Here is a 19,791-nt window from a genome sequence, read left to right as displayed (position 1 = left end):
ACTGCATTAATATATCATTAAACTTATGTTTTATTGTTGTAGACAATAAGAAATATTGTCTTCCACATGGCGTTTGGAAAAACAGGACTCCTTGTGTATTTCTTTTAATAATGCATTTCTTCAATTAATTACTTGATATTTTGTCTTTATCTGTTACTTAATTTTGTTTTTGGCATTGGGTGAAGGTATAAAAGATAAAAGCAGTCTTGCATTTATATGGATTTGGAGACAGCACTCTGTAAATCTATAAAGGGAAACCATATTATTGTGTTTGCCGGTTAACACCTTCTTCCTATCTCCTGCCGACTCACAACCACATGGTGACTCCTCAATGTAAAATGGAATGTAAAAATGTGATTATATATCAGAATGACACAATTTTGAGGAACCAGAATGTGATGGAGACCAGGGGTTCCATCCCTAATAAATGATTATTGATATTATGTCCTGTTTAATTTGGACCAAATTTCAGACCAAACGTTTTGTTTGAGTTCTTTATTTCAGTTTCATTGTGGCATTTAGTTGAACATTTTTTGGGGTTGGGCCATCTTTCCTTGTTCAGGGAGAATGTGGGGGGGGAAATGTCAGTTTGTTCCTGATTTCTATTGGTTTAATTTGAGTTTGCTAATTGTTTAAGTACTTTCAGGGTGTGTCTCCTCGCCAGGGTGGAGCAGCAAAGGGAGCTCCAGGTGCTGCTGAAAGCTCCTGGAGTAAATATGCAAATATTTATTGGTACCATTTATTGCTTTGTGTTAGGTTTGTGTAAATGATTATTTCTTGTTTTGCTTTGTCACACCTTTACCTGGTATGAGTGTTGGAATTACCCAAAGTATAAAAGCCAGCTTCTTTGTCTCACTGTAGAAATGGGTGTCGGTTCAAATGTGACCTGCAGCTTCAAATAAATCTACCTCGGTTACATTTTGTTGCCTCGCCTCCTTCCTGAGCGCAGGGCCTCCGCCGGTCAAAGTGGCACAGAAGAAGAAGACATTCTGAATATGGCATAAACAAATCAGAGCAGAGCGCCTTCTTCCACCTTTTGGTTTTTCCGTTTTCTCCAGAGTTACTTTGGCTTCTTCTCTGATTAACGTTGACTCTGAACGTCCTAACGGTTCACATGCATTAAAGTTTTCTTTTACTCATTAGGCGACTTTAGCTTGATTTCAAGGGAGATGTAATAAATTGGGATGAGTAGAAATGTGTGCCACATTTTCAGATTTAAATTGGTAAAAAAAAAAAATAAGTGAAGAAAACAGCATTTTGTGGATCTATGGCATAAAATCACCATTAAATACAGTAAAGTTTGTGGTTTTAGAGTGACAAAATGTAAAAAGATACTATTATTTCATTGCAGAAATGACAAATATTACTTTGCAAAACGTTGTAACTGCAATATTTCATTTATTCATTTGTTAGAAGAAGCCTGAACTTTGACTAAATATATTTAAAAACATTCTGCACAGATTTTTATGAAACATGACCTTTTGTAATATGAAACACAGTCACATGTCTTTTCTGACATTAAAATCCATCTGTCCTGTAACACCCAAAAGGCAAATTCACATGTTAAAGCATCACTTCTGCTCTTCAGATCCTCCGAGTCACATGTAAGTTTTAAAAACAAAAACAAAACAAAAAAAACATTAAATAGCTCATTTACTATTAAAACCAGGGATGTGCGCTTGTGGACGCCCCTGCCTGCATGCTCTAAGCAAACCACGCGACTGGCCTTGATCTCATGCTCAGCAGCTCCGACGGACAGTAGATGTGACAGGCCAGGCGCGGGCGGGGGCGGAGAGCGAGATGATAAAGCATTGTGACAGAGCGATTTAGCAGAAGAGGATGAACTGTAAATATTGACCCTAGATACGAGGGCGAAATGGGCATGGAACACCAGCAGGGAGTCGGTACAAATCGGGCGGATGCACACAAACACTGCATGGCTCTTCGGGGTGCATTCACACCAGCCCCTGTTTAGTCCGCTTTAATCGAGGGCTAGTTGGTTTGACTAGAAAGTCCCGTTTGGTTGGGGAGGCGTGAATGCGTGATCGAACTCTGATGCGGACCTAAAATAGTGAACACCGGCCCGCCTAAAAACCCAGGTTTCGGTTCGGTCGACGCGAACTCAGGCGCGGTTCGAACACATACGTGGATGCAAGCGGACCTACGGAGAGCGCTCCAAAAGCAGGAAGTGGACTGCAGCACGGAGAATTCTGGGTGAATACAACCAAAACAAACTTCAAGAGTCTAACGCTAGATGGAGAAACGCCTCGTGATTTTTTTTAACAGCGACAAATGAGAAATCCTACAACACTAAAATCTGATGGTAATCCATTTTTGTTTGCGTTTTGCGAAGAATAAAGTTGCGCCCATTGCTTCTTCTGAGGTATTTTTTTGTTGTTTCCTTCAGTAGTGTTTTGATGCAGCGCCACCACAGGCGAGACGGAGGAACATATTTTTCGATTAGTTTGACCCGGTGCAGTGTGAAAGCGAACCACACCAGCTGAAAATGTAACAAATGTTGCAATTTTGGTATCAGGTGTGAAAGCTCTCCTTAAAGCTTTGGATCCTATTTAAAGAAGCTAAAAAAAAAAATCTCCAAAATTCTGAATGCATCCATAAATCTGTACAGCTTAATGTAAAGCTCTGTTTAAAGTCGACTTTCAGGTAAGTGCTGCATAAATCACTGGATCGTCCCCATTGACACGGCGGAGGCAGCGCCAGCAACACGCGCTCGCTCGCCCCTGATCCCCTCGGCGTAAACTGTTTATGAAAAAGCAGCGGCCGACCCAAAGGAATCAATCGGGTGACTTCTTGACCTTTTGAACCCCAACAACTAATCCCCACACACGCCGCGCCGCACACTGATCCCTGAACGTCTGGAATGTGCCCCTCCAGCAGTGGTACGGTGAAGGTTCCCAAGCTCCACGAAGCGCTCCGGCTTCGAGAAGGAGTCACGCCGCCCGACACTGTAACTCAGCTGTTACGCAGGCCGCCTCGCCTTATGTAACAATGCAATAAAAGCAGCAGGTTTTTTTGTGTTTTTTTCCCCCTCAGAGGTTTCTGTTTTACTGCGGCTCGGTTGTTGCTTGCGTTGCGTTTTATAGCCGCTTTAATTCCTGCTCTAATTTTAACACGTTGGCCTTTGATGTAAACAACGCTATAAATTTATGAACATCTATATATTACTTAGTAGGGATGGCGAGTATGTATAGGGAGGGAGCTACTTTAATTAAGGCTGGCCAGGACTTAAGCAGACTTAAGCTACTTTCCAGCCATATTAGAGCCATTTCCTAGTACAGATCAGTGGGACTCGGCTACACTTCGCCTCCTGCTGCAAATAGCGTCGCCTTAATTTGGGCCAGATCACCTGCTTAAACTTGCAGCATCCAAAGTTTATCAGAGTTTGGCTCTCATTGCTCAAACAGTTTACATCTCTCCAAATGCATAATACAGAGACAATATGCTGTACGGGTAAGTAGATTTTTTTTTACTTTGTTAATTACGTGCAGGACTTCATTCCTGCTGCAGACACCTTGCCATTAAAGCCAAAGGTTGAAGATTATCCCTGACAAGCGACTCGACTGCCGCGTCTTTACGTCACCGCCTAAGCTTGAGTGGACATGGGTGAGGTATTACTTTAAATTAAACTGAAGCAACAAACAAAGGATCATACAAATGCAAATAATAGTTCTGCTGTTTTATTGAGAAAGGAACAAAATTCCTCATTGTTCTTGAACGTTATGATTTTATTTTTATTTTTTTTCATGTCACAGCTTTAAACTTCAAACGATTTTAAGTTGGGATTTTATGACTCGCCAGCACAAAGTAGCGCATAAATTTAACATGGGAGAAAAATGGCGCATGATTTTTAAGCTTTTTTACAAGTAATAATCTGAAAAGCGTTGGGCACACCTTCATTTACTCACCTTTACTCTGATATCCTAAATGGAATCTCATAATTTGCAAATGTAATGTTGTGCTTTTATTCATACAAAGTTCAAATATGGTTAAATATGGGGGATGGTTGGGAGATCCTGCTGTTTTACAATCAAGCATAGCAAAAGTAGTGGCATTTTTATTTCTGTTTGCGGCTCTTGTGTTTCTCACACTACATATAGCTCTCGAACCCCCTTAGTGATAAGCTAAAAAGTTGTTTTTTTTATTTTTAGCACAGAATGCGTCTAACCTTGTATGGGTTGTTAACAGAAGTTGACCAGTGGCAACAATGATCGTTGTCTAGCTAGCCAACTGGCAATAAATTTGCACTTACCCACATCAGATGCAAAAAGACTAGCTAGATAGCAAGAGTATATTAGCAGCGAGCTGGCGTCAGCTGCGTGCGACTCAAACTTTTGCCTGACAGGAAAGTACCGCAAGAAAAAAAAAAACTATATATACGAGATTAAATAGTCCTTAAGACCTGTGCGGACAACCTGTACCTGTAGGCCAGGTTGCTTTTACCCTGAATGACAGAAAAATCAGCTTTTCTCTGTCTTCCATCAGTTTCCTCCTGGCTAAACCCAGCGAATCTCATGTCTTTTTTTGTTTTCCAACTTTAGAAGTCATAGTGTGACCAGCAGCAGGATGCTTTAATACAGCCAGGCTTTGTTTCTACTCTTCCACTCTCCCTGCTGTGGGACCTGAACGGCGACTGCTGGACAGAGACTTTATCTCACACCCAAAAGTGTGAGAGCTGCGAACCTGATTCAAAACAAAGATGATAATTGTCATGACAGAGACTCATTCAGCCTTCGTCTCCATCTGTGTGTGTGTGTGTGTGTGTGTGTGTGTGTGTGTGTCTCTCAGAGCAGGTCCTGGTGCCCTGCCCCTCTTCCCTCCCTCTTGCCCCGCTGCCGTCCCTGTAGAGCGGCTCAGGCATGGATACAATGTGCTCCTCTGTGCGCTTTGAAGGCCGGCATTACCGTTCACACGCAATCCCCACCAAACACTGATACGCTTCTGTCTCAATCCGCTTCTTCAAGCCTCTGTTTATTTCCCCTCCCCAAATAAACTTTTCGTTTTATTTCACCCTGCTTATGACAGCGCACTGGAATGGCATATTTGTTGTTAAAATGAACACACTTTTTTTCTTTTTGAAATAAATCTACGGTGTTCCTTAAAAATGCCAAATGAAATGGTGACAAAAGAATCCTGCTAATAGACGGACCTGAACCTACAGACACATTAACTCACCTGAAGTACAATAACTACTGAAAACAAATATGAGATAAGTCTGTCTTTAATGCAAAGCAAGTATTCAGAAGGACTAAGGACTATTTTTTCTGTAGATCATTTGAACACAACGGAAATCAAAGTATGGGATATTACATTTTTTGAGTAAACGCATACATCAAGCTGTTTTCATTTATTTAATTATGCTCACCATAAAAGTTTTAACGAGTCCTAAATGATTTCAGATATAAAATATCAGCAGAATGAGGCTCTAGCTCTCTTTGTTCCTTTTTTCTTTATTTATTTATTCCTTTCTTTGCCTCTATTTATTTATTTTGTTCTTTAGGAGCGTAAATGTATGGCGTGGAATCTTTTTTTGTAATGTGCAATTAGCTACAAATATTTTTTAACAACAAATAATTTAAAAAAGAGGAAAATGTGAAGACACTTAGTTAAATTTTTTTAAGGAGGTGTGAGTGAGGTTTGGTGAGTTAGTAGTTGTCAGAATATATTCCCACGTTATGTGAAAAAAACTTTGGACAAAATTTGGACAAAAAAATTTGGACAAAATTGTTCCACTGTGAGAATAAACTACATAAAAGAAAAAAAAATTGAATACAAAATAAGATTAATATATATATATATATATATATATATATATATATATATATATATATATATATATATATATATATATATATATATATGCAAAATATCTACCCGAGAAATTTGAATGTTTATTTGGTTTTACAGAATTTTAAATATATTTTTATTCCACCTGCTTTGCATGAAAAATCAGCAATCAACCGAAAGAAAAACATACATTTTTAAAAATTTGTAATCGTTTATGGTATTAGTGCCATTTTTTCCTCAATAGCTACCATTTATCTGTTTCTGTGTGACAGTGGTTCTAATTTTTACTCATTTATCTGCTTATTTTTTCTGAAAACTATTGCAGATATTGGCCAAACACGCCTCTCAGTAGTCGCTAACAGAAATATGAAAATAAAGCATAAAAACAAACCAAACAGAGAGAAGATTAAAAATAATTTTAATGTCGTTTAATTTTGTCCATAGCAGTCCAGCACGGTGCCAGCATCCTTTTTTTAAAAATGCTAGTTATTAATAGTGTTGCTGTTGCTCTTTACTTCCTCGTCTCCGTCTGCAGATGGTCGCGTAGTCAGGCAAAAATAATCCCCATCAGACGGTTATGTAATAAATGTGACAGGCCTTACAGTAAGGCCTCGCTGTCCTCTGTCTGACTGTATGTGAACAGACTCTGAGAGCATTTCGTCAACATACTCGCCTGCCTTTCACTGCCACCTTACACACTTGTTTTTTTTCTTTTGTTTTTTGTGCTGCATTTTTTTGACCTGTGCTGTTTGTTTTGCCCCGCGGTGTGAACCGGTCCCTAACGCTGTCGCCAGACAGAGCAAAGGAGCGGACCAGACACACACACACACACACATGCCGCGCCTGACGGGACGGTTCTACTCAGCGTGCAAGCATTTTATTTAAAAAAATAAAAATAAAAAAATTATAGGAAGCAAATGAAACGCTCCGTCTTTCTCTTTTCTTTTATTTTTCTTTCCCTGCCTTTTTCGTGCGCTCTCTCCCTCCCTCCTTCCTTCCTTTCCTCGCTCTCTTCCTCCGCTCGCTTCAACAGATCGTTTTCATAACCACTTTTCTGAGGTCACAGTTTCGTCTGCAGTAGTCACGCAACCCTTTGCCTGCTCAGTCAGCTTTACACACACACACACACACGCACACACACGCCCACACGCACACACACACACACACACACCCACACACACATATCACCACAGCAATACTACGCCGCACTACAGAAGAGCCAGTCTTAAAGAGACAGCGAGCGTCTTTCTCCCAGCCCTCCACAGCATGCTATAGACTCTGCTCTTTAAGGGTCAGCGGGTCTATTTTTGGCTCCTGGAGCTCGGAGCGCTGACACATGGGTAACCCGTGTCTAGATGTGAGGAGCATTTATATTTAAATTCTTTGACTGGATCAAAATTTCACAATTTAATCTTTAAAATGCGAGAAATTGTTGTTGTTTTTTAACCCCATTGTGTACAAATAAAAACACAAGGACATTTTTTATGCCACCTCAAGTAACATCCTGCATAAACCTCAACCTAATCGTTCTCCATTACCAGGTTACAAAAGAGTTAAATTGACTACAAATGGCTTTGCTGTTGTTGTTGCAGCATTCCTTTTTGTGCTTGTGTGTTTCTGATGTGGTGATGAAGACTGAGAAGGCAAAGCCATGCGTCCTCTTGTCTGGATCAGGAAGTGTCCAGTTGCTGCTCCCACCCTTTCATCACCTGAGGCCCCCGAGGGGGAAACTACAGTAACTGGGTTTGACAGTGGGACCAGATGAGGAGGAAATGAGCAAATGGTGGGCAGGAAGAAAGTAGAAGTCGCTGATTATGAATGAACTTAAGAGGCCATACAAACAAAGGGATTATTCATATTACCGCTGACGGAAAGCGAAACCATTGCACAAGTATGCAGCTACTCTGGCATAAAGAAACACCAGATACAGTCGTGATAGAGAGAAATTGAATTTTATTTAAATGCTGGCGTTTTATATGTCTTGTAAACCTTTTGAATTGTTTTTCCTGGAAACGTAAAAATTTTGGTGTCATGATTTGTTGGGGGGAAAAATGGTTCAAATCGTTGATTAACTATTTTTACACTTGAGTAATAATTTGTTTATAAAAAACTAGTTTTGTGGTGATATTAATCTGGAAAAGATTTTCAAGCTTATTAAAAGATCTCTAACTAAAAAAACTAAACGTTTTTATCGACAGACGTTGCTTTTATGGAACCAGTTTTAAGCTAAGCTAATTATTGCACGTTTTTGTTCAAATTAGTCAAATATTAAAGCAGATATTCATTGTGTTTTGCATTCATTTAGCATCTTAAATTAGACTTTTACACATTTTTGAACTACAACGGAAGCTGCATACACTTCTTTAACCCCCATTTTATTCTGTGTCTAAGCTAGCTGGTTTACAAGCTAGCAAGTGTTAGCCTGTAGCTTTGCGAAAACATGAGCCAAAACGTCCTTATGTTTGCTTAGAAATACCCACTAAAATGTTGTGCTGATAGCTAAAAGATCCCTTATCCTGTTACAGTTTGTAACCAGCTTAGGATTTATTAAAGTACAGCATCAAGATGAGGAAGGCCGCGCCTGAAGAAGTGGAGCGTCTTCCCCATCTGTTGATGCACACTGCTAGCTAGCTGACTGAAAGTAAATCCCTGCCCTTGCTTAAAATTTGACTGTTTGGATATAGTTTCAGTTGTGGGAAACAAAAAACACTATAAAAAACCAAAAATGGCTAGAAGATTTCATATCCTGGCCAAGAAGCTCTTGAAAATCACCAATAAATCTAGTGGCTGCTAATTCTTTTTTGTTTGTTTGTTTTGTGCATCAAATTGACTAGAAATATTTGTTATGGATGATATTATTAGAGCTGTAACAGTCAAAACAATATTTTTGCAGCTGTAAGAATGACTGTTGCTTTTCTATTTTAAAAGAAAAATAATTAATTTCGTTGTATGAAATTTATGTCAGTGCTAAGATGGCATAAAACTATTTTTACACAAAGCTATCACAACAGAGGAATGCTGTTCCTCTGTTGGAACAGAGGAACAGCATTCTGGTAATTGAAATTTTAGTTCAATTACCAATTAAAAATTCAGTTTACATCAATTTTCATTTTTACATCGACTCTAATTTGAAAAATATTTAAATATATTTATTCAACGCTGGCTTAAATGACACAAAATGCTTTTTTGAATTATCTATGAGCATCTCCCATTCTACTTCCTCTAAAAAACACAGTGGAAACATCCCTTACTTATATTAATTATCAAATTAAAATAAGATTGAAAAAAATCTCACTCCTCCCACTCCCACCATTTTAAATAAATATTAAATAAACAAAAAGCTCTAAGCAGAAGCTTCAAAATGCCTTATGTAAAGCCTTCCAGTTGTCTAAAAGCTAGGATTGGTTTGGTCTGGTTTGAGCATGTTGTTTATGTTTATTGTATTTAATGTTAATCTTCGTTTTTAATTTAAATCAACTGTTAAAGGTCCCTCTAGGGACGGGCGTTGCAAACTAGTCACGGCTATAAACTAGCAAAAAAGTGAAAAATAAAAAAACATACAAGATTCGAATGTTGTTACCCGCTCACGCCCTCTGTAATCATAGCAGACTTTATTGATATTTACCCTAAACACAGTGGACAATAATTCCTACAATAACGAGATGTTCCAGCTCATCAAATTGTGATATTTGCGGGGGTTTTTTGTTTTTTTTGTCACGACACCAGCAGCGAGCGAGTGGAACGCTCTGAATATGGCCTGGAAATCAACAGGGAGTTTGGCCAGGAGACGGGTTGCATGAGAAGAGGAGCGGCTTGAAGTAGCAGGGGGGAGAGAAGCTTGCCAAAACCGAAGGCTTAGGCCTGAAGGCTTTTGGCAGGTGTTTTGTCTCTGCTATCCATCCAGCTGCTGACTACAAACATGGGAGGCGTTTCAAGAAAATCTATTAGCTGTTTGGACAGGCTGTAATCTGAGTGATCTTCTGCTTTGCTGCTTTTACTCATCTCTGCAGGCTGACTGCTAATTAATTTTTTTTTACAAGACTACGTTTTATGAAATGGTAAAAAAGAAAAGAGAAGGAAAAAGACAATGACGTGTGTGTGAAATCCTCAAATTAAACTTTAGAGCCTCTGCTGTAACCTGCAATAAGTTGTGAATTACAACTTATATATATTTTTTTCTTTTTCGAATTATTAGCAGGGCTGTAATAAGATTTTGTGCGAAATTACCAATGTAATTGCTCCTCAATATTTCTCATTTAAGCCGTACAAACAGCAATCTGGTTGCTCTCAGATATGAAGAGGAGTTCTTTGAGACTTACACCTTGAATCTGTTTACGTGGGTCTCATTTTTAAGTAAGACAGGAAGTAGTTCTTGAGTTGACCTGTTGTGCTGACAGAGTTGACTACAGAAGGCTGCCTTCTGGTCTAGCTAGCAACGTTGCATATTTTTGTAATATGCATCCTTCAAATGGTTTATATATTGCAAAAAACAAAAATGGCACTTTGACGCATTCAGTCATTCAATATTTATGTGTTGATTTCTTTATATTATTTTTCCATAAACATTATTGTATATAAATTTGTGCCAAGTCAAAAGGGGCGCGATGGAGAACTGATGTAAATAATACATTTTATCTTCTTTTTTTTAAAGTAATTTAAATCAGCTCATCAGTTTTTTTTGCACAATGTATTAAACGTTGAAGGGAAATTGTTGAATGTATTTCTAATCCATGCGAATGTAGTGGTGCAAGCAGATGATTAGAGGGATGAAAATACATTTTTCAGACTTGAGTTGGCCTTTAGACGAAGGATTCAGGAGCATCTCTGCTTGTTATTAATGCTAAAGTAAAGGCTCTGAAATACTTTGATCATTCAAAATGGAAATGGATGAATCTGCACCGAACCGAGATTCACTAAAGCACAGTTTGGGATTCATGAAACCTTTTTCTTAACTATTCTGTTCATGAAAACGCAAGAAAATGATCATTTCAGCACTTGGAATTAGGAAACAAATTCTACAATATCTCTATCTCTGTTTCTATATTCTGTATCTACAAAAATTGTGATTCTCAGTTCCTCAAAGTATTGTAGTAACTTTGTCTGATTTCGTTCTTGTGACCCCCTAATCGCGTATCGTCTCATCTCGTTTTGCGGGATGCATCGCTGCATCTCCGTTGATTAGCAGATAAAAATGCATGCAGTCTTTCTTTAGACAACTCCTAGCTTCTGGAAAATCAGCAGCATAATTAACCGTCTACCTCAACAGCCTCAGCGCCATCAGCGATCACATGGCTCTTCCAATTAGGTCATGCCCAAGCCTTTTCTACATGAATTGGCCCATCTGACATTTTTATAACAATGTTGATCCAACAGTAGAGGGATGGGGAATTGGTGTTGTGATGGTCCAATGAATTATGCAAGCCCGTTTTTTTTTTTTTTTTTTTTTTTTTTTGTCCTTCCCTTCTCTCTGCTTTTATTTCAGACAACTTCTGTTTAGCTCACAACCCCCATTTGACCTTTTTAAAGCACGGCACTCTGTTCAAATTATTCATGGTGTTAAGGCTGCCGCGACATGTTGACCTCAATTCAGAGTCTTCCTTGTGCTGCGTATCTTCCAATCAGAGGCATTTCACTAAACTAGTCGAGAGTTGAGCTAAGAGAGGAAAAAAAAAAAAAAAAAAGGAAAAGGAAAGCTCCGGCGTCAGTGGCTAAAATAGAAATAAAGTAAACAGAGCGAGTCAAAAGGGGAGGGTGGGAAGCAAGCTGGAGCAGCAAAAGACGCGGTCAGGCTGAGGTTGCCCGACACTTGACTCTAAGGTGTGGCGGCTTCTACAAGAGAAATGGGATTGAGGGAGATTAACGAGCTCGGGGATAGCAAAACAAAACCAAAGAGAGGGCAGCAGTAGCTTGTGGTAAATGTTAGTTTTTCCTCGACCTTTGAAACTTCTGCTTCTCAAAACAGTCATAACTTCATCAGTTAGATACATGAGTTTACCATTTTTGTGTGCATTGGATTTCCGAAGATTAGGGATTTTTGCAAAAGTTGCACATAGACAAGTGTAGCAATTGTGAGCCACATCAAGGCGTTTGAAGTTGTTTTCCATTAAAGCTGCAGTACGTAACTTTTGTTAAAAGAAATGTATATATTTTTTACTTATTTATTGAAACCATCACTACTTCGTGACAGAATGGTATAAGATTGATAATCAGTGAAAAAGATAGAAAAAAATTCTCCCAGTGCTGTCTAGAAGCAACCGCTGCTACGCTGCGGCTAACATAGCCTGTTGTTAATGCTCATGCTAGTTAGCGTGGCCACCGATGATGACAGATATCAGTTTTCCTGTAACCAGAAGTTGTCTCTCTGCCATTAGCACATTTAGAAGCGAGTACATGAGGTTGATTGACAGCGCTAAGCCCCTCCTCCTGGCTCTGATTGGTTGTTTTTGTTTGGTGCATTTCTTCATACGCAGTATTAGCTCAGGGAAGAGGTGGAGGAAATCGATTTTTTCACAATTTGTCTTACACAGTTCGACATAGTGACAGTTTTAACAAATATGCAAAAAAAACAAACACATACTGCACTTTTAAAGGTGACTAAATAACTCATTAAAAATGTAAAAGAGCGTGCTGTAAACGTGTTGTAAAGATTATAAGGCATTCCAAAGGAGTCCACCATCAACATCGGCGCAAGACAGAACGGCAATCAGTATCTGCGGCGCACGAGGATTTCTAAAAACACCACCTCGTCGTCATGCCTGAGACACGTGAGCGGCCGCAGCGCCTTCGCCCCTTAACTCGTTTAGAGACACATTGAGGTCATTTTCCCCCCGGTTTACACAACATTGCGTGACAAGAAGGGGATGGGTATCTGGTGGATCCAATTGCCCTCTGTGGTGCCTTCATGAATGTGGCCTTTGAATGGCGATGGGCTAGTAGACATCCAGACAGCCTGTACTTTACTGTATGTGGGAAATGGCCCTGATGTGACTTCAAAGGCCACAAAGATGTTATTATGCCACCTCTCTCCCCCCCTCAAGCCTCTCTTCTTCTGAGTCACAAGGAGGGAGTCTCCTCTGATCTGTTGTTTTCCCTTTATGTTACACATGGGATGGCTTGGTTCAAATTCCTGTTTTTACTTTGGTTGGTCGCTCTCTCTGAGAGAGACAGAAATTGAATTAAATCTCTCTTGGTCATGCTATTTATTCTATTGAGCAAAAATCTTGTTAAAAATACTGGGCATCTAAAGGACGTGGTTTATAGGGCGTTTGATTGAGAATTTGCCTTTAAAAATGTTGGTTTTTAAAGGTAAATAAAGACAATTTGAAGGGACAGAATAAAATATATAAGGTATATAAGTATTATAAATGAGGATAGCCAATTGTCAATATCTTTAAATCTTCCATATAATTTAATTTCATGATAAAACTATTTTCTTTTAAGCCCTATTCCTATTTTGATCCCAGTTTTGGTCAGCTGATCCTCGTGAAATGTAAAGGTTAGTTATTTCCTGGTAGTATTTGTTATTTATTGGAGAAACATAGTCACATTTTATCGGACTATTAGTAGGTTATAGAAAATCACTTCAATTCAGCGCCAATTCACAACAAAAGTGCCATTTCAAGGCACCTAACAAAAAAACACGTCAATTGAGTCAATACCAAGAAAGATCCCAAGTCAATTATATACACTGCAAATTGATCTTTTAATAATTAAAATACCTGGCAAAGCAAAAACAAAACTTTTCCAAAGTGGGTACGAAATAATGAACAGTGTGTACATGTGTAAACAGGTTAGTTTTGCTGAAAGATTTTCTTTGTTGCAAATTACCTCAAGGTAGAACATTCTTAGTTGGATTTAGGTCTGAACTTTGACTAGGCCATTCTCACACATGAATATATTTTGATCTAAATCGTCCTCTTGCACTCCTATGTGTATGTTCGGGGTTGTTTCTTTACTACAAGGTTTCAGTTTCATGTGTTTTTTCAGATTTTCTTCCAAAAATACTCAGCTGTGCTTGGTCAGTTCCATCTTCCAATCAATTCTGACCCTGCCTCTTAAGAACAAAGCATTTCCCATGGCATGATGCTGCCACAGGACTCCTTAGAGGTTTCTTCTTCCATTTGTGTGGCACACAGTTATTATCGTGTTGGCAGATTCTCCGGCCTGCTTAAATGTTTTCGTTGCTTCACCGTGTCAGTTTGGGTATCAGACCATGTTTTCTTACACAGGTCATCTAAAGCTGCTTTCAGTATTAGATGAATCCTAAAACCAGGTGGTTGCAATGCGTTTTATTTTGGGGGCGTCAGGGTAAATGGGGCCAGGCTCAATTTACAGATTTTTTTTTATTTTTTTTAACAATACCAGGTTTTCACAGTCACATACGTTGTGTCTTCAACCGCATACTTAAGCATTACTTTCTGTCGGTTTATGGGATAAAGTGCTTGTGTGGTTTGTGGTTGCATTGCGACTGAATGTGAAGAAGCTCAAGTAGTGTTAACACTGCCACTTCTCAGCAGAAGTTTAGAGAAATATGATACACTGGATACTGAAAACTGAGAGAGAGAGGAAAAAAGATTTAATTATTGTTTTGTATCAGATTATTGACGCTCCGGCGTCACCAGTTCCATACGTAGTGTGGATGGGATCCCGCTTTGATTCGGCTGCTATATTTACCCCAGACACTGCAGGGCTGCCACATCAACACCTCGCCTTGTCAAAACTTCTGCTGGGCCGAGCAAATGTTTGACGGCACGAAACGGGATAACGCCCCGGCGCGACGCCGTCGACACGTTTAATTTGCCGAATGACGCCGGCGACATCCTGAGCAGAACTCGGCGCGCGAAGCGAGTGTGGAAGGATGAGGCTGCGGTCCTTTTGTTCTCCTCCACCATTAACCGCCTGTCACATTGTTTTGACACTGCTACTTGTTCGTTGCAAAAGCCCGAGGCGTGAGTATCTGCGTACAAGAGCAGCTGAGAATCTGCTTCAGAGAGAGAGAGAGAAAGAAAAAAGAAAAAGCCATTCTGTGATACGATTATGATCGACCAATATTAAATAAAGAGATTTATTTCAAATTTCCCAACTAATCTTCCTGCACTCAGACTAATTGCTGAATATTATAGAGCATCGACCACGACTACAAATAAGGAATCATCTTTTATGTGTGTGTAAAAAAGGAAAAAAAAAGTAGTATGACTTTAGGAGTTTTGTGTGCAAACAAACACGCTTACTACCAGTTCTACATCTGACAAATGACTCTGCATGAAAACAGGGATTAGGCTGTCAGTGCTCTGGCTGGATAAACCCGCGCTGCGCCGTGGAAGAACATGTGATGCATATTTAAAACATTTGCAATTTGATGATGAAAACAAATCCTGGCACATTAGCGCTGAGAGTTTCACCCCTTCGCACGCAAAACTTCCAGCTGGGGAGGGCCTCGGTGTGGGCGTGCGTATGTATATATGTATCCATATGTGTGTACGTGTGTGTGTTTAAGTGGGTGAAGCCCGCAGCTGTTTAAATTCAGCTCGTCTGTGCAACATGCCAATTTGAACAAGGTCCTCGGGGACGAAAACAGAGCGACGCCTCTCTTCAACATCTCTTTCCCGCTCTTTTCCACGCTGCTAAACACCTTTTGCCTCCATCACCAGATTCATACGCCTCCCTGCGCCCCCCCCTGCTCACCCCCATTTCACTTATTCAGGCTCAACAACCATGTTGAACTCAAGCACCTGATATGATGAGCTGACCCGATCCCTCCGCTCCCTGTTATGCACCATCTGTCAGAGGTCGTGACCCCGTTCTTAAAGAATTAGATCAGCGCTGCGTTAGCCTCTGAGAAAAAAGGTCCAAGGCGCCGCCACCTATGGCAGCTACGTGTTCGTAAAAAAAAAAAAAAGGTCACGAGGAGCGTTTAGAGTCCGTTAATGTGACCGCAATTAAGGTGTTGAGCGCGGCAGGAGAGTTGATAAACTGTCAGAGGCGTCATTTAAAGTGAGAGTCTCTGTTGTAGGAGTTGAAAAAGAGTGACAGCTGAGCTGTTGGCGGCAGACAGCAGTTGTAGTGAAACGGCTGTATGATGAACGGAGAGAGGGGGGGAAAGCAGAAGGTGGGGATTTGTTTCGGCTTCAGAGGATCTGAGATTTGAGAGGATTAAAGGTGTCAGCTCGGATGCCTGCAATAAAAGTAAGTGAAGTGTAACTTTGAAGACACTACAGAAAGTCAGTCATCGCCTCTGGTTCACATCCTGCATGTTCAGTGGATGTCCTAACAGTGTGCTGTCCCTGCATGAAAACACTGACATTTCAATCCAAAAAATAAGTAAATAAATAAATAAATAAAATCTGGCTGCTTTGATCTAAATCTGAAAAACAAATACTTGTACTATAGATAACCCAATATAACACATCAAATATTACAGTTCTAGTGATGTTATCTTTGATGTTTTATTTTAAAGCAATCATTTAAAGGCGGTATTGTCTATTTTCCAAGCATATAGTTTTATTGCATCATATTCAAGTAAGAGTATCTTCAGTTGTAAGAAAATTTCTCAATATATCATTGCAACATCAAAAGAAATTTGACGCCGTGAAATTGAGCTCTGTCTCTTTAAGAAGCTCCTGCTCCTTCCAACACTTCGCCTTCAGCACAGGAAAGCAGCACCAAAAGATTGTATTCATTTGAACTAAATAATAATCCCCAGCTGCTAGTTTGTAGAATAGACTGCAAAAAAAAAAAAATTTGAAAAATATTTCTCCCATCGCATCTTTGACCTTTTTTCTGCTTTTCTTTCTTTTCCACTTGAACTGCGGTTCAAACCACTCAGAAACCTTTGGAGAGCTTTTACAACTAATTCCCCCTGTGGGGTTTTTTGGTTGCTGAGCATGTAAATGAAGTAGTTACTCACAGATGACTTATTTTTTTAAAAAAAGGACTAACTAATTTGAAATATCTTCCAGGGAATGTTTACCTGCAAAGTTGGGGTGGTTCCCAACTTTTCCCAACAGATATTATGTGAAATGTTCCCACTCGGGAGGATAAATTATTATTTTTATATGTCAGCACACAGAAAACGACGCACCGCTTGGATGAAGTCAGGTTTGGAGCTCTGTTTACCGTGGAACATTTACACTACAGCTTCCTTTCTGCTGGCTAACAGCTTCTGCCTGGAGGCTGGAGAGCTAAAACAAGCACAAGTCACGCAACTGCCTCACTGTCTCTCCCTCCCTCTGCGCTCAGCAGAAACACACACACACATTGCACACGCATATCTTGGTGTACACCTGTGTGTCTCGGCGAGATGTTTGCCCCTGTAACAATGCACCTGAGTGCCGGCGAATCAGAGGCCACCCTGCTGCCGTCGGCCGAGGTTCAGCCTCGTTCCGTCTTCTTTTTCCTTCCCCCGACAACAAGAAAGCGTCGCACACGTGCACGTTTGTTCTCGACAGGGAAGAGTCGTCCATCTGCTCGTCTCTCTCGCATCGTAGATAAAGAAATTGTCATTATTTTCCTCGTCCGGCTCACTCATTCGATCATAATTCAGCTGAGGGCGAGAGTTCATTGAAAGTTCAGACTGATGTGGGAGACAGTAGCGAAGGCCCTGCCAGCCAGCGAGAAGCACAGAAACCTTTCAAACACATTCTCTTGTCCTCTTTAATTACTCTGCCCGTTTCTCACAACAGTATCTGCCTACGATGCCGCGTCAGCATTCATTCAAATTAGATCGTGCATCTCTGAGCTTAAATAAAACAATATTCCCCCCCCATCTACCCCAAAGCTTCCTCGGCTAACTCTTAACTTCATGTGACATGCTCTGAGGAACTATTTTCACTTATGCCCTGCTGCTTTTTGTTTTTGCTTTTTAATCAAAATGCAGATGAAACGGGACTTTGCCTGGTTGACGGTAGTTAGCGTATCGAACTGTATCGGGCCAGATGCCACTTTGGTCCGCAATCTTTTCAAGCGCATGGAAACATATCGATTAGCGTAGGGGAGGAGGAGGCGGAGGGCCCGGACCGTTTGTGCACACTGATGCGTGCTTTGATTAAGATAAATGGGGGGTGACGGATACAGCAAACAGCCAGATGAAACCAGCATGCAGACACAGTTGGATGACAGTGGATACATGTGTTAAATGTGGTGAGGCTGTCTCGCCAGTCTCTCACTTCGAAAAACCAACGCGATCTTTATCAGTGAGGCAGCTTATCAAAGGCACGTGCTTTCTCTCTTTCGCTCTGTCTGCCGTTTGTAGAGCAATCAATAATTATGGTCCACAAGCTACAATTTGTTCTCTTACTTTGACTACAACTTTGCCTCTTCAACGTTTTGTCTACTGCCTCCTGACAGAGCAGCAGTGTCACGGTTCATTCATCAGGCAAAGCACATTGTGTATCCCTCCACCAGCTTTGGCCATAGGCAGACTGCACTACTGACACCCATGATGATGATGTGCTGGCGGCCATGTTTATCCGGGATATTATATTATGAGTCACCAGTCAATGCTAGAAGTGAAACAAAGCAATGTTGGGCTTTTCTTCTGAAAACGGCCAACGTTTAGGAAACTTACAGGAAATTGTTTGACTTTGAAGTTCCTATCATAAAAATAGCAGTTCTGAAGCTTAAAGAGACTTTGGATTTTTTTTTTAAAGTGTGATTCTAAGATGTTTTTCTCTGTAACACTTCCCTAACTTAAATAGAAAGATGTTACATTGCAGTTAGTTTGAAGAAAACAGAAGGAATCCCCTTCATATTGGAAGGCTAACAGATTATTTTAGCTAATTTTTGCTACTTAAATGAAATTAAAATGCAATTTTTAGTGTATAGGGTACAGCAATGTATTGGGAGATATCAAACATTACCTCTTTTAACTCTATTTAACACCAGAGTTGTTCAGTTGTCTCTGTAGTCTGAACCAAACAACATCCTGTGTGATCATTTTTAAACCTGGACAATTTTGAAAACGTAAAATCTTTGATACCGTCGTATGAATGACAAACCAGTAACCAAAATACAAACTCCACTCTTGGTAGTTTTCCGTGTGTTTGATTAGTCTCATATAGGAATCACGGCACATTTGAGAGCATTCTACTCCCAATTGGCTAGCCACTATTAGCAACATAAGCCAGTAACAATTTTCCTCAATTTAATTTGTAGAAATACAAAACGACCATGTTCACAAATAGATATTATATACCACTGTGTGTCCTATTTATTGAGACCCAAACCATCAAAAAGTGCTAACAAAATGTTTACTCAGGTAACTTGACTACATTCTATATGAGTGGCAGCCATATTGGATATTAAACTAATGGCTTGACTAGAAGAACAGCAAATAGATGTAACAACGGTCTCTTGTGGAAGCATTGATGTTAAATGCCGCACAATATCCCAAGCATTTTCAGCCTGAGTTCTTTGAAATTGATTAAATTAGCTAAAACAGCAGCTAGCTAAAACTGTCTGGGAACGTGTTAGCCTTCCACCACTTTGAGGACTTCGTCATTGTTTTAGAAGTTAATAGTGACATAACATCTTTCTACCAGAGGTCAAAAAACTAATTTCATAACTACTAATGATAACTTTGCTTTTAACACACTGGGGGAGGCTAAATCTCTAAGTGATGCTAAAGTAAGTTATAGTTAAGACCAACAAAGTGTGTATTTGTCGTAAAGGGGAATTGATGTAAATTCCTAACATAATCTATGAAATGTGCAGCAGCTTGTATTTAAACAGCACAAGACGAACTGGTTTGCTCCCTCAGCCAGTTTTCTTCAGAGCAGCATGTAAGATTTGTAATCGTGTAAATTGAACACGCCGTTTAAAAACAGCTGGGAAATGTCAGCATGTTTTGCAGCATTGCTGCACTGTTAAAGTGTCACCATAATATAATTATCAAGTTAATCTCCCGGGGCTTTGCAGTGCTTGTTGCTTCCCTCCTTATCCCTCTGCGCTCCCCTTGCTGAGGCGGAGCGCCTCGCTAAGCGGTAGCCG

General features: G+C 40.0%; 1 protein-coding gene across 1 annotated transcript in view; it reads right to left on the bottom strand.

The window, feature by feature from the left end:
* ahrr (aryl-hydrocarbon receptor repressor) overlaps window positions 1-19,791 on the bottom strand; it is an 85,640-nt gene that overhangs the window by 42,345 nt on the left and 23,504 nt on the right. The window lies entirely within an intron of this gene.

This window comes from Xiphophorus maculatus, chromosome 21 (assembly GCF_002775205.1).
Source record: "Xiphophorus maculatus strain JP 163 A chromosome 21, X_maculatus-5.0-male, whole genome shotgun sequence".
Taxonomy (NCBI): Eukaryota; Metazoa; Chordata; class Actinopteri; order Cyprinodontiformes; family Poeciliidae; genus Xiphophorus; species Xiphophorus maculatus.
This window is presented reverse-complemented; position numbering and strand designations above follow the sequence as displayed.